This window comes from Pteronotus mesoamericanus, unplaced genomic scaffold (assembly GCF_021234165.1).
Source record: "Pteronotus mesoamericanus isolate MK-2021 breed Mesoamerican mustached bat unplaced genomic scaffold, CSHL_Meso_final contig_173, whole genome shotgun sequence".
Classification (NCBI taxonomy): Eukaryota; Metazoa; Chordata; class Mammalia; order Chiroptera; family Mormoopidae; genus Pteronotus; species Pteronotus mesoamericanus.
Genome location: NW_026555072.1, coordinates 9,433,410 through 9,446,494, shown reverse-complemented (window position 1 = coordinate 9,446,494; position 13,085 = coordinate 9,433,410). Strand labels below are relative to the sequence as shown.

The 13,085-nt window shown below is 42.1% G+C and overlaps 1 protein-coding gene across 4 annotated transcripts in view; it reads left to right on the top strand.

Annotated features, from left to right (window-relative positions):
- Window positions 1–6,944: 6,944 nt before the first annotated feature.
- The window catches only part of USP9X (ubiquitin specific peptidase 9 X-linked), a 116,597-nt gene continuing 110,456 nt past the window's right edge, over window positions 6,945–13,085 (top strand). For all 4 annotated transcript variants that reach the window (XM_054566545.1, XM_054566542.1, XM_054566544.1 and 1 more), the window contains exon 1: window positions 6,945–7,724. The gene's annotated coding sequence lies outside the window, so the exon portion shown is untranslated. The remainder of the gene's footprint in view (window positions 7,725–13,085) is intronic.

Here is a 13,085-nt window from a genome sequence, read left to right as displayed (position 1 = left end):
CATCTCTGGTAGCACACAAGGTGGTTAGGCACTGGTGGAAAAAAAAGTCTCCCTTGAGGTCAGATATTTGTTAAGGAGAACTGAATGTTCTGAGCAATTTCAAAAAGGTTACTTTCCCTTTCCCTTCTGAGAAGTTGGAAGGGATTTTTCTCCAGTCTATACCCTGATAACCTGGTGGAGCTCCTAGAAGTAAAACTTACAGAATTACTTCCGCCCTCCGAAGACTGCCTCCCCACAGCCTACCAGAGTTTTTACCTCTCTAACTTGTCCACACTGAGTCTCTAGCAATTCATCAACTACAGTTTGTTTTTCTACCCTGGTATTGGCTCCAGCTGCAGTCTTCTGTTCCAAGGCTTCTGCTCGGGTAAGCTGTGATTCTTTGTATTTGCCTTTCTCTTCAATTTGGGGGGTAGCAGTTAGCCCTGTGACCTCAATTTTCTGATGAATCTAACAGGAGTTGTTGATATTCAATCTGTTTGACTTTTTTCTTGTGAGGATGGGAGTGATGACTTCCAAGCTCCTAACACATTGGACCGGAAACTGGAAGTCAGCATTTTCTTATAATAGCAAAAGATTTAAAAACGTGCCAAATGTGCATCAGTAAAGGACTGGCTATCCAAATTATGCTGCGTGTATCCAATGGAATACGATGCAGTCAAAAAAGTCAGTTCTAGATGTCTTGATATAGAAAGATCTGCAAAATATTTTAAGTGAAAAAATGAAAGGTACAGAAAATAAATAGCATGCTAACATTTGCTGAATTTTTTGAAGTGAATGTCCTAAAAAAGGATATGTGTACACACCTATTTTTCAAAATAAATAAAATACAGTTTTAAAAGATTAGAAAATACACCAAAATTGTAATGATTGCATTTTAGCATTATGGGGGTTATTTTTATTTATTTCTCAATTTTGCAAACTTTCCTTAATTTGGTTACATCATCCCTATAATTTTTTAAAGGACTATTCACACAAAGAATCTGGAAGGAAATACGCAAAAATTATGGTGATCATTGGTTTTGGTGATGGAAGAAAGAAAAATTTTCTTCTGTTTGCTAGACATTTTTTAATGTCATACTACAATTACAATGATGTTGTTTTGTTTGTGACACAAATGCAGGTTTTAAGTTTCTAATGTCCATGTTAGGCAACTAGGTGAAAAGCCCTTTTACAAAATGGTACTTGGACCAGATCTGCTTTTTTGGTTATACCACCTGTTATACTACCATTTCTAGCACACATTTAAAAAGCTGTCATAAATCACTATTTTGATATACAATCCCATGTTAAAGGACTTGAGCAAGCATAAAAGACTGGCTGATTTGGAAACAGTGTAGTTTTTCTCTAGCCCTGACAACTGAGAGCCAGCAATGAATGCTTTGCTAACAGGCACTTAAGTCTGCAAAGCTAAGAGCAGAGCTGTGAGGTCCTCTGCACTACCTAGGGCAACCCCCAAAGGAAGCAAGGATGCCCTGAAATGACCCAGAAATATAAAGAAGGGAGAGAATTGATGCTGTATGGTTGACAAATCATTTGCATTTTTCTAAAAAGAATAAATTTTACCCAAAAGAATGTGGTAAAATATATGCCTAATAGCCAAGAAATAATAGCTGTTCTAGCAGTCAAAAATGCAGTGTTTGGAATTAAAAAAACAAACAAACAAAAAACTTCATCAATATTGGCCTAAAGAAAACTTCCTTGCATTTGTGAAAAGTTTGAATTACAGAATATATTTAGAGAAGTAGCACTTTATTACATATACAAGATACAATGTATATTACATAAATGTATATTTTATAATTACATTATATATTAATATATACTTATATGCAGTATACATTGTTACATATTATTATATATTTATATAATATATGTATTAGCAGGTGAATTCTGTCTTAGAAATCCTGAAGAAAGTGTACATCAAACTTTAGTAGCCTGCAGTAGAGTCAGGGGGAAGAGGGGAACCTCTTTAACTTGGACCCTTAGTCCTTCCACTATTGAATCTAAAAAGCTCTGTGTGAAGTACAGCCCTCAGGTCATTCCTATGCTGGTTTCAGGAGCTCTAGATTTAGTAAGAATGATTTAGGAATTATGGGAACCTCTGATTTATAGCCATTTGGTCAGAAGCACAGGTGACATCCTGGATTTTTCAATTGGTGTCTGAAGCAGGGGGTGAGGTGGGGGACAGTATTGTAGGACCGAGCCCTTAACCTATAACCCAAGGAGGGGGTTGTTGGAACCTCCAGCCTGTAACTGGTTGGTCAAAAGCACAGGTAAAAACTTGGACTTGGAATTGGCATCTGAGGTGAAAGGCAGTCTTGTGGGACTGACTGAGTCCTTAATAAGTGTAGTCTGGGTAGATAGTGTCAAAATTGAGTTGACTGGTAGGACACCCAGCTGCTGTTGGAGAATCTTTAGTTGGTGATGCTGGGAAAGAACCTCTCCTGCCCTACCTCCACACAAGTTGAAATTGGTAATCAGAATCTTAGAGCTTAATTGTTTACTTTTTTTCTGGGATAAGCAATAATATGACCAAATTAGAGTAGACTTTGAAGAAATTCTGGCAAAAGAAAGAGTTGGTTGAAATACTGCCTTTTTGAACAATTTCCAGGCTGGTCAAGAAGAATAGCAGGATGCGATAAAGCAAAAAGCAAGATGGAGCTGAAGCTTTTGACCAGCCTGCAATCATGTAGAGAGAATGTAGTGAGAATTTCAGTTAATGTCTAAGTTGAATTACCAAGTGGTCACTCTGGGTGAGTGCAGTTTTGATTGTGAAATGGTTGTGAAAATCAGGTTGACTTTGCAGGTCCACATTTAAATTGTGAGGCTTGTGTTTTAGATAGGTAAGACCTAAAAAATTTGGGATCTTTTGGACAGACACATAGACAGAGCTGAGCTATACTACTATTTAGGAGCTCTGAGTTTACTAGAACTAGCCTAGGATTAGGAATGGGGAGGATTTAGCACCCCTAAATCCTGCTGAGGCAACTCACCTGTGCCCCAAACTGGTGATGGGAAGAATCAGGCTTCTCAGGAAGCATAGTTGTTGCTCTCCAACTGGGAAAATATGTATTTCTTAGGGTTAGAGGAAATAAGCAAGGTTGTACTAGTGAAAACAAATGAAAAAGCTCAGATTATTTTGCACTGTGGTGGTTTACATAAAAAAAATAAAATACAACCCTTCCAATTTTAAATAAAATCCAGGACATCCAAAAAGTCTAGAGTAAGGGGAGTGGAATAATACCATGGACTCTGCATCCAAGTCTGGCTGGGAACAGGTCACTTTCAGAGAGGTTTTTTGCAGGGCAGGATGGGTAGACTTTAAGCATGTCTGTTCTACTAGGCGCTGGTGTCCAAAATTCTATTGACTATCCATGAGCAGTAGCATAGTAGCAGGCTGTGATCTTTCATATTGTACTACTTTGTTCCCCCTAGCTGTGCCCTCTGCCTGTTTTCATGAAGGAAGATGAAATGGAACCATCTACTTAGATTCTTTTTTTTTTAGATTTTGTTTATTTATTTTTAGAGAGAAGGCAAGGGAGGGAGAAAGAAAGGGAGAGAAACATTGATGTGTGAGAAGTACATGGATCACTTGTCTCTCACACGCCGCCCACAAGGAACCCAGCCCATAACCCAGGCATGTGCCCTGACTGGGAATTGAACTGGTGACCTTTTGGTTTGCAGTCTGGCATTTAATCCACCGAGCCACATCAGCTAGGGCTCTACGTAGATTCTTAGTTAACATTTTTATATTAAAAATACCAAGTCATTGCCATGACCGGTGTGACTCAGTTGGGCATTGTCCCACATAGTGAAAGGTCGCCAGTTCGATTCCTGGTCAGGACACATGCCTGAGTTGGGGGTTCCGTCCCCAGTCAGGGTGCATAAGAGAGGCGACTGATCCAGTGTTTCTTACATCAATGTTTCCTTTCTCCCTCCCTTCCCCTCTCTCTAAAAATAAATAAATAAAATTATAAAAAAAGAAAGAATACCAAGTCATTGTGGACTTTCCTCATTCCATTCAAATCACAAAGCCTTCTCTAGGGTACATATTATCAAAGTTCCCTCCTCTTTTATATTAGATTAGCCATTAACCCAGAAGACATTTCCACAGATATGAAGCATTTACCCTCTTGTGCAGCATTTACCATCTTGTCTATGGAACTTTGAAATTCATAGCCCTGAAAATTTTAAAAAGTATTAACTTATCCAGGAAATTCTGTGTATGCTTTAAGATAAATGTCCTAATAAATAATGATATATTTATCAAGCATTTCTGAGGGAAAAAATAAGAGTACAGTGGGAAATTTTATGACAAAATGTAATATAAGGCTTTGCCCTACCAAGGCAGGACCAGGAAGTAAAAAAATTAGCTTTAAAGCTATAGCACAGGAGTTATAGGAAACTGAGAAAGAGAAACCCCAAAACAAAGGAAATAAGAAGGACGGCCTGGACTACATGGAATTTAATTTAAGGATCTGCACTGTGGCATTGAACCTATTCTTCGAAATCAGAACTGTTCATTTCCTTACCCCATTAACTGAGAGGGAGGTGTCAAAAGTGAGCGGTCCTGTAGGGCACCCACCCTGGGGGCAAAGGTGCATACTGGGCAGCTCTACAGAGCATAGGAAGGGATGAGTTGCTGGTGAGCTTGACTTGATAGATTAGGTCCCCCTAGATGTGCTGGTGGGAGTGTAATTTATGGACTAAACCATATGAAATTGAACTTTTCCCACTTAAATTTATTGATTTAGAGAGGGGGGAAGAGAAATGTCAATTTGTTGTTCCACTTATGCATTTATTGGTTGCTTCTTGTACTCGTATGTGCCTTGTCTGGAGATTGAACCTGAAACCTTGGTGTACAGGGATGATGCTCTAACCAACTAAGCTACTGGGCCTGGGTGAGTTTTTGCCACTTTAAAAAAATTGTAGTAAAATATATATAACAAAATTTACCATTTTAACCATTTTTAAATGCACCATTCATTAGCTTTAAGTACATTCACAATGTTGTACAACCATCACCACTTTCTGTTTCCAGAACTTTTTTTATCATCCCAAACAGAAACGGTAGAGTTGGTGAGAGCAGACATTCTTGTTAAAGGTGCACTTTGATAGGATTAAAAGGAATGTGTTCAACACTTACCAATGCTGTATGGTGATTATGGGCAAATCACTTACCCTTAGTGTTTCCTTATTGAAAATCAATGATAGCAGTATATGTACTGGCTACCTCACAGGGTTCTGAGGATTAAATAAAACAACCATGCAATTAGCAAGCCTACAGTATACATGGATGATGTGTCTACTCTTCAGGAACTCATAAGCTAGTGGACAAGACAAGCCATTCATGGAAATAATTATAAAAACAAGAAAATAATGCTATGAATTATTAGGGCTATGAGGTTTGTGTCTTGGACACCTTATTAGATAAATTTTGTGAAAACTGTATAGTTTAATACTGTATAGACAAATGGTTTTAAAATTTAGGATGCCAGTAATGTGCTCCCACTGTGTCACACTAAATTAGTTTGGATTCCAACCCTTCATTTCAAATTGGCGTAAGTATAGTATAACTACTGGTAAATTAAACTCTATTCCATACAAAATATAGTGATTTGTTTAATAAGGTTTTGCTATGATTTTTGCATACAGTTTGGTGTCCACAGAATTTTTAAGTCAAAAGGAAACCTGTGATAAACTAGGAACCGCATTTGTTTTTTTATTTGGGCATCCAAGATAGTCTCTGTAGACTTATTCCAAGCACTCCATTTATTTGAGATTAACCTGATAACTTTTACTTTGGAATACCAACATAGAAAATAGTCCATGACATAGAGGATATTGTAGGTTCATAAAGCCCTTCCGGTTTGTAACACTGAATTGTGCTGATGATTTGGCACAAGAGGCAAATGTTGCAACATTTAATACTGTGTAGTGCTATGCTGTCCTTGGCACTTAGTAATTTTTCCTTTTAAAGTGGTAAGAATCAGTCAGGTTGTGAGGAAGCCTAAGTGCTTTCAGGTACTGATGCTGCAGGATCAAGTGAATGAGATTCTCAGAGCACCTGCTTCTGGGGTGGGGGTGGAGGGCCGACTCGCAGCTACCCGCCCCCTCTTCCAGTCTTAGGAGATAGCCACACCTTTCTCCTATCTTTATTGAGCAGGTGGCCAGGCCCTCAGAACCTCGCACCGGTGCCGCCTTCCAGCGTACCAACCTCGTGGGCCTGGCCGGCTTACTGGCCCCGTGACGCAGGTCAGCTGCGCCGCTGGGACCCCCTGGCACCACGGGTGCGACAGGCCAGCGCGTGGTCTCCAGATCTCGTCTTTCCGCCACCCTTCCCCCCATAATCCCGGAACTGGGGGGGGCAGTGACGTCATCATCCGGGCACTGGTTGGCGGGGCCACGGTTCACAATGGAACAAAAACAAGCAGCCTCTGAGCGACGCGGCTGTGGCTCGCGCGATTAACCCTGTCCTGGCCACATACCCTCCCAGTCCCGATCTCCTAGCTCCTCCTCCGGCGTGGTGTGCCAGATCCTTTCAGGCCTCCCTTCCCCCACTCCTGACCGTCCTCCTGCCACCTCTGCCCTCACAACGGCTCCCCAGCCGATGCCAATGTAACACTGTTTCGGGTCGTAGCGCGACCCTGGAGGGGCGAGGCGGAAGGAACGGTACTGAGCGAACAACCTTTACCGCATTGTCTTCCCCTCCCCCACCCCAGCTTTCCGAGTTCCAAGCGTCTCGCTAGCCCCGGCTCCCACGGCGGCTGGCGCCACTCTCCCAGGCTTGACGCGGGAGGAGGAGCAGAGGGAGCTGAGCGAGTGGAAGAACAGCTGATCGAGAGAGGGGTGGGGGATAGGAGGAGGAGGTACGAGAGGCGGACCTTATGGAGGCGGGGTTTGACGGGGGCAGGGCTTGACGGGGGCGGCGACCTCGGGGCTTTGGGCGGCTCTGGAGCTAGTGGGAGTCTGCGCCGCTGTGCTGCTTTCTTAGCCACCGCTGCTGCTGCCCCTGCTGCCGCTACCGCCGCCGCCACTGGCCGAGCGGTTTTTTTCTGGGGGGGGGGGTGGTTTGCTGGATCCGCCATATTGACGAGGACGGGCATCCGCGGCTGCGGAAGGTAGGCTCCGCCACCGGCGGAGCTGCAATTTCCTTGCACCCGGCCGGTCCGGGCCTCTGCCGCTCCGAGCCCCTCCCCGCCTCACTCAGCTCGCAGGCCTCGCGGGAGCCTGCCGCTGCCGCCTCTCACGGGAGGCGGTCGCTTCAGCGCCCGGTGTTCGGGTCGTCGCCGAGAGCGAGCAGCAAGCTGCATCCAAGCGACCAGGCCCGGAGCGGGGACAGAGACGGAGAGCAGGGGAAGGTGAAGCCTCCACTGCGGGAGGAGGAGCAGAAGGAGGTGACGCAGAAGAAACGCACCGCCCGGACCCTGTCTGAGCTCTGCGAGAGCCACACAGCCTGAGGAGAGAAAGGGGAAAGAGAGCCGCTGCCGGCTGAGGAGGAGGAGGCAGCGGCCACCGCCGTTGCAGGGCGGGCGCTGCAAGCAGTGAATTCCGGCGCTCCTGTGCAATCCCTCGGTCCTTAGGCTCGCTGCAGCCTCTCGACACACTTTGTCGCCCGTCCTCCCTGAGCCTGGGATGCACCCGGGTGTGCCTTGTCCCGGGACTGAGTCGTGCTGCCGCCTCTACTTGCCCTGCTTCTGAAGGGAGGACGCCTGTGTTGTGCGGTGAGTGGCCAGCCGCGCCGGGGAGACGAGCTTTTCCTGGGCCAACAGCTGGACTTTGCTGAGGGGAGGAGGGCGAGGGGTGTGTGTGTTTGTGTGTGCGCGCGCGCGGGCGCGCGCGGTTCCTACCGCGGCCCGGGGGCTTCCCCGCCTGCCCGCCCCCACCACCCCGCCGCGCCGGCCCGGGGCTGGGTGAGCGCGCGCGGCGGGGGTACGGGGCTGGGTTCTGCGAGCCGGCGTCTTGGGAGCGTGTCTGTGTGTTTTGGACTGTAAGGGAAAATGGCTGACGGCTCCGTCCCTCCTCCTCCTCCTCCTCCTCCTCCCCCGCTCCTTCCCCTCCCCCTCTCCCCTCCCCCTCCCCCTCCCCCTCCCCGTCCTGTCTGGGGTTGAGTGGGAGGATGGAGTCTCCCGGCCCTGCGGGCAGCCTCCGCATCCGCACTCGGGGCTCGGGTCAGCGCCCGGGGCCAGAGGCTCCCGGCCCGGGGCTTGCATTTCGGCGGTCGTTCTCCTCCCCATTCTCCTTCCACTTGACACCAAACGCCATTACTGAGGTGGAGTGATTTGGAGCGGTAGAGCTAGGCCTCGGCTACGCCTGGCTATCAGGCCGAACGACTTGTCCGCCTCCCCCCACCCTCCCGCGATAACCCGCAGCTTCTCAGCCGGAGCTGGAGGGAGGTTATCGGCCGCCTCCACCTCCTTCGCCCCTTCTGCCCCCCTCACGAGGGCCAAAGCCGCGAACGCTGTTTTGATGCAGAAATCGCTTCCAACCTAGCTTGGACCCACCACCTTTCTATTTTTAACTGTTTCTGCCAAAAATAGCATGTGCGAGTTCGTTAATGATAAAAGCTTCAGATTCTTGTGATGTGAGGATTCAGGATTGAGAAATGGTTCATTTTTCATTCATTGTGAAATATTAAGTTAAAGAATTGTGGAGCAGGTGTATATTTGTTTTGTAATTGTATGCATTTCTGTGGCAACTGGAACTTACCCTGGAATTTTTCATATTTCCCATACAACTTAAAATTAAGCATATCATTTTTTCAAGTTCCATACTTAAAACGTTAATTGGATTTTCCAATGTTAAGTTTACAGGTGTGTGTAATTTCTTCAAATTGTCTTTGAATTTAAGAGAACGTATGTTAAATATTCATACTTTATTTTGGGGGGAGGGAACTATTCCGTCGTAGGGCTCTTTCACCTGGAAACCCTTGAGTCCTCTAAATCTACATAACGTTTGTGTATCTTGACTTTTGAGGAAAAATTTGGAGTGCATCGATTAGGAAACTTTTCAGCAGGTACTTAACCCCCTCTTGGAGTTCATTATCTACTTTTAGTGATTAGATGGTAAGGACTAGTTAAACGTGACTAGCTTGGCTTTCTTAATTTGTACACTTGAACTTTATAAAAATAGAGAGCAGAAACTCTCCTTTAGATCTCCCTGGTCTACTGATTTTAGTGGGCTGCCATTTTGGTTTCAGCAAATGTCTTCCGAGTTCTTAAAAGATTCGTGTATTAAATGTATAAATGTGTCAATATTTGTGTTTTCAATTTTGAAACTCGTGCTTTTTCTTAGTTATAACTTTAACTCTTTAAGTTTTATTATCCCGGTGTTTGGATAGAGTGAAAATCAGAAGTATTCTGAATTGGTGTACAAAGGGTGAACTCAAAATGCTTCTGATAATCATATTTTCTTTTGCTTTCCCTAACTAAAAAATAAGACTTTTGAACTTAACACGAATTTTTGTCTCTATTCCTTTAAAACATTTTTTTTGCATGAACGTTTAACTTGTAATTCTCAGCATATTATCTTAACGTTCTTTTGTTTGCTGACCTTGGTAGTTTCTGAGGGAAAATTTCTGGAGGGATTAAATAACAGCAAGAACAGTACATATGAGAATCTAAATTCTTCAGAAAGTAATTTTGAAGGGCAGATAATACCTTTCACCAAATTACTGGGATCTCTTGCTGCTGTTCCGTAGTTCTCGTTTTATGGCTAGAATTCTCAAATAGGATTTACTTTGGATCTTTTATCTTTAAGGATTTTTGAAATTTTCTGACTTCTCAAGAAGATGAGAGATTTCATGGATATCTCCTCAGATAATTTTCTTTGATGTAGTATTAATGTACTTAGCGTTTTTGAAAATGGATGTTTTTCATGAATTTACTTGTCATGTATTTGCCAATTCTTGATTAGTTGGTCACAAGGAAGCATTCTTTTAGCTATTTTTTTATTTTGTAAGGTCAATTTGAAAACTGATACAGTTTTTATACTTTTGTTTCAGGATTTTAATATTGAATTCAATCTTTGTTCTAAATCAGGTTATGGAAAGGTGTTTAAAGTATATAGGGGTGTGTGTGCTAAAGGATTAGTTCTCCTAAGACTTGGGCAGTTACAGGGGAGGGTCTGATTTTGTGGTTATTGAGCTGGTTGATTTTTTTTTTAATTCTAAAAGAATGTAATGTTTTATAACAGCTTGCATTATGTTCTCCTTTTTGCTGATATATGTTTTCTGAATCTTGATGTGTGTGTGTGTGTATTTTTAATTGAAAAACAGGATTTTAGTTTCCATTTGGTTCTTTCAGGAGCGCTATCTTTAAAAACTATTGTATTTATTGCTAAGTTGTCTTATTTTAAGAGTCTAATGTTAGTATTTGGGAAAGAGTTAACGCATTGTACCTAAATCCTGGGTGCACATTAGGATCACTTGCAGGAGTGTAAAAAAGAGCACATACCTGGGTCCCATTTCCAGAGACTGATGAATTAGTCTGATTCAGGGTCTGGGCAAAGGTATGTTATAAAAGCACGGTGGGTGTTTTCTCCTATGCAGTCAGGCTTGAAAACCACTGCGTTATTGCTGTGAAACATGTTTTTATTGAACTTCCAAGTGGATAAATAAGATGGATTTTTTTTTTCTCAACTGCTTAGGTCTATGCTAAACACTTCCATGTATTACCTTATATAGATAGTATTTATCTCCATTATTCAGATGAGGGACTGAGGTCTGTCAGGCTCAACCAGTGGTGCTTTGACTACTGTGCCACGTTAGTGAAGTAACACTTGATTGCTTATTTAAAAAAAAAGAATGCGCTTAGAACTTTTGTTTCTTATGCCAGGGTAACTTTAGATTAAAATTTTTAAATGACAATAGTCTGCGATTTGGAAAACAATCTTGGTTGGCCAAGGGAGATGCTAACACTGTAGCAAATAGTTCTTTCCCTTCCATGGGTCTCCCAACATGGTTGATAATTTAGTTGGTGGGTGTGCTTACGATTAAAATAATGTTAGGCAGCTAAACGTTCTTAAAAGATGTAAAACCCAGGCATCTGTCTCCCAGTAATTTATTTTATTTATTATCTTATAAATGAACATTTAGTACCATGTGACTGTCTGTTAGTTCAATTTGAGAATTCTGAGTTTTATTTAACCTTATTTAATCTGTAAATTTTACAAAAACTTAAAATTAAGGGCTTCATTTTGCATTTTTGTAATTTTGGTTGATAATTTTATAGGATGAGTGAAATAACAGTAAGACCATTATTGTTGATTTCTCTTAATTCCCTTGGGCCATTGTGCTGAATTCTGTTTTGAGAGAGGTGGGGGAAAGGCTGCTAATGTAGAATCTATGAGCATTCTTTTCTTGTCTTTTTTTTTAAAGATTTTATTTCTTTTTAGAGAGGGGAAGGGAAGGAGAAAGAGAGGGAGAGAAATAATGATGTGAGAGACATTGATCCGTTGCCTCCCACAACAGGGACCAAGCCTGCTGCCCAGGCATGTCGTCCCACCCACCCCTGCCGGGGATTGAACCCTGGCGACCTTTCAGTTTGCAGCCCTGCGCTCAATCCACTGAGCCAGGGCTATGAGCATTCTTAATGTGGCACAAGATTTGTCGAAGATCTTTCTGTTAAATTAATGATTACTACAGTCCTATTTTCTATGCTGTAAAATCTATCATAAGGGAAAAAGATTTCATGAAACTTCATATGCTATAAAGTCTATGATAAGGGAAAAAGATTTGTTAAAGATCTTTCTGTTAAATTAATGATTACTGTAGTCCTATTTTCTAGCTGTAAAGTCTAAAAAGATTTCATGAAACTCAATATACTTAACCAACCCCGTTAAGTATATTGGAGTTTGAATTTATCATTCAGTTACTACTATTCAATGAAGTGGCCAATGTAGTGTACTTTTAAGGAATAAGGTGTGAAAAATAAACTGTTAAGATGAGCTATCTTATATTTGTTCTTTAAATGTGCCTGTGCTTGTCTTGTGAGCTTCAATACACACACATACACTCTATATGTATTCCACAGCAAGTGGGTTTCCAATTCTATTTTTAGTCATTATTAACAATGATTTTTCTACCTCACGGTATCAGAATCACCCATGGAGCTTTTTTAAAAAATGAATTTGCCTAGGTCTTACTCTCTGGAGATTATAATTGAATAGATTTGGAGTGGAAATAGAATTTTAAAAACTTCAAAAGACAATTCTGATAATGCTCTTAGGGTTGTTTGTTTGTTTTGCAATTCATTTTAGGGAGAGGGGAGGTCTGAGACTCTTGAGTTTGTGTCCAACCATTAGGAAGTAATATTCTTGCTTGGGTTAGTTTTGTCAGTCACATGTCCAAAAATTCTAGACACAAATGCAGTGAAAAGTTTAGGCACTGGATGAATAGTTGAGAGAAACTAGGAGTCCACATAGAATTTTATGCACATACACACATATATGTTTGTTCATTATCTCCCACTGAGCACCTTAGAGTTACGGTTCCAGGTCTAATGTGTTAATATATATCTGTTATTAGTTTATTTTTTATCCATTCAACAGATATTTATTGGGAAAGATATTACTCTTGTCTAGAAGCTTTATATTGTATGAAATGAGCATTGGACTAGTTTATCTTTAAAGTTGTACTAATTCTAAATACTGTCATGTACAGTAGAAATGGATTCTTCTAGAATTCTTGAGTATTGGCTTTAGGAGTCACTGTACTTATGACGCTTTTCATTTTTGCCAGAAATTACATACTGTGGTGTCACCCCTTCCTTCTGCCATTCCTTTCCTGTATTGATGATATGTAAGTTACTCCTATGCTGTTTTTTTTTTTTTTAAATTTGTTTTATTTTGTTTAGATGATTGATTTTTGTCCTCCAAATTCTCTTTAGGTCGGTGGCATCCATCTGGTCAGGCTCAAGATCCTAAATCCACTGCTCCATCCCTAGCTCCTAGAAAATGCCTGGCACACAGTCAGTCAATAACAATTTGTTGGATGAGTAGTCAGTTTACCATATTTTATTCTTGGTATGAGTTCTTCCCCCTACCCCCATTCTTTTTATTGCTTGGATTCTCGCTGAACTTAACCC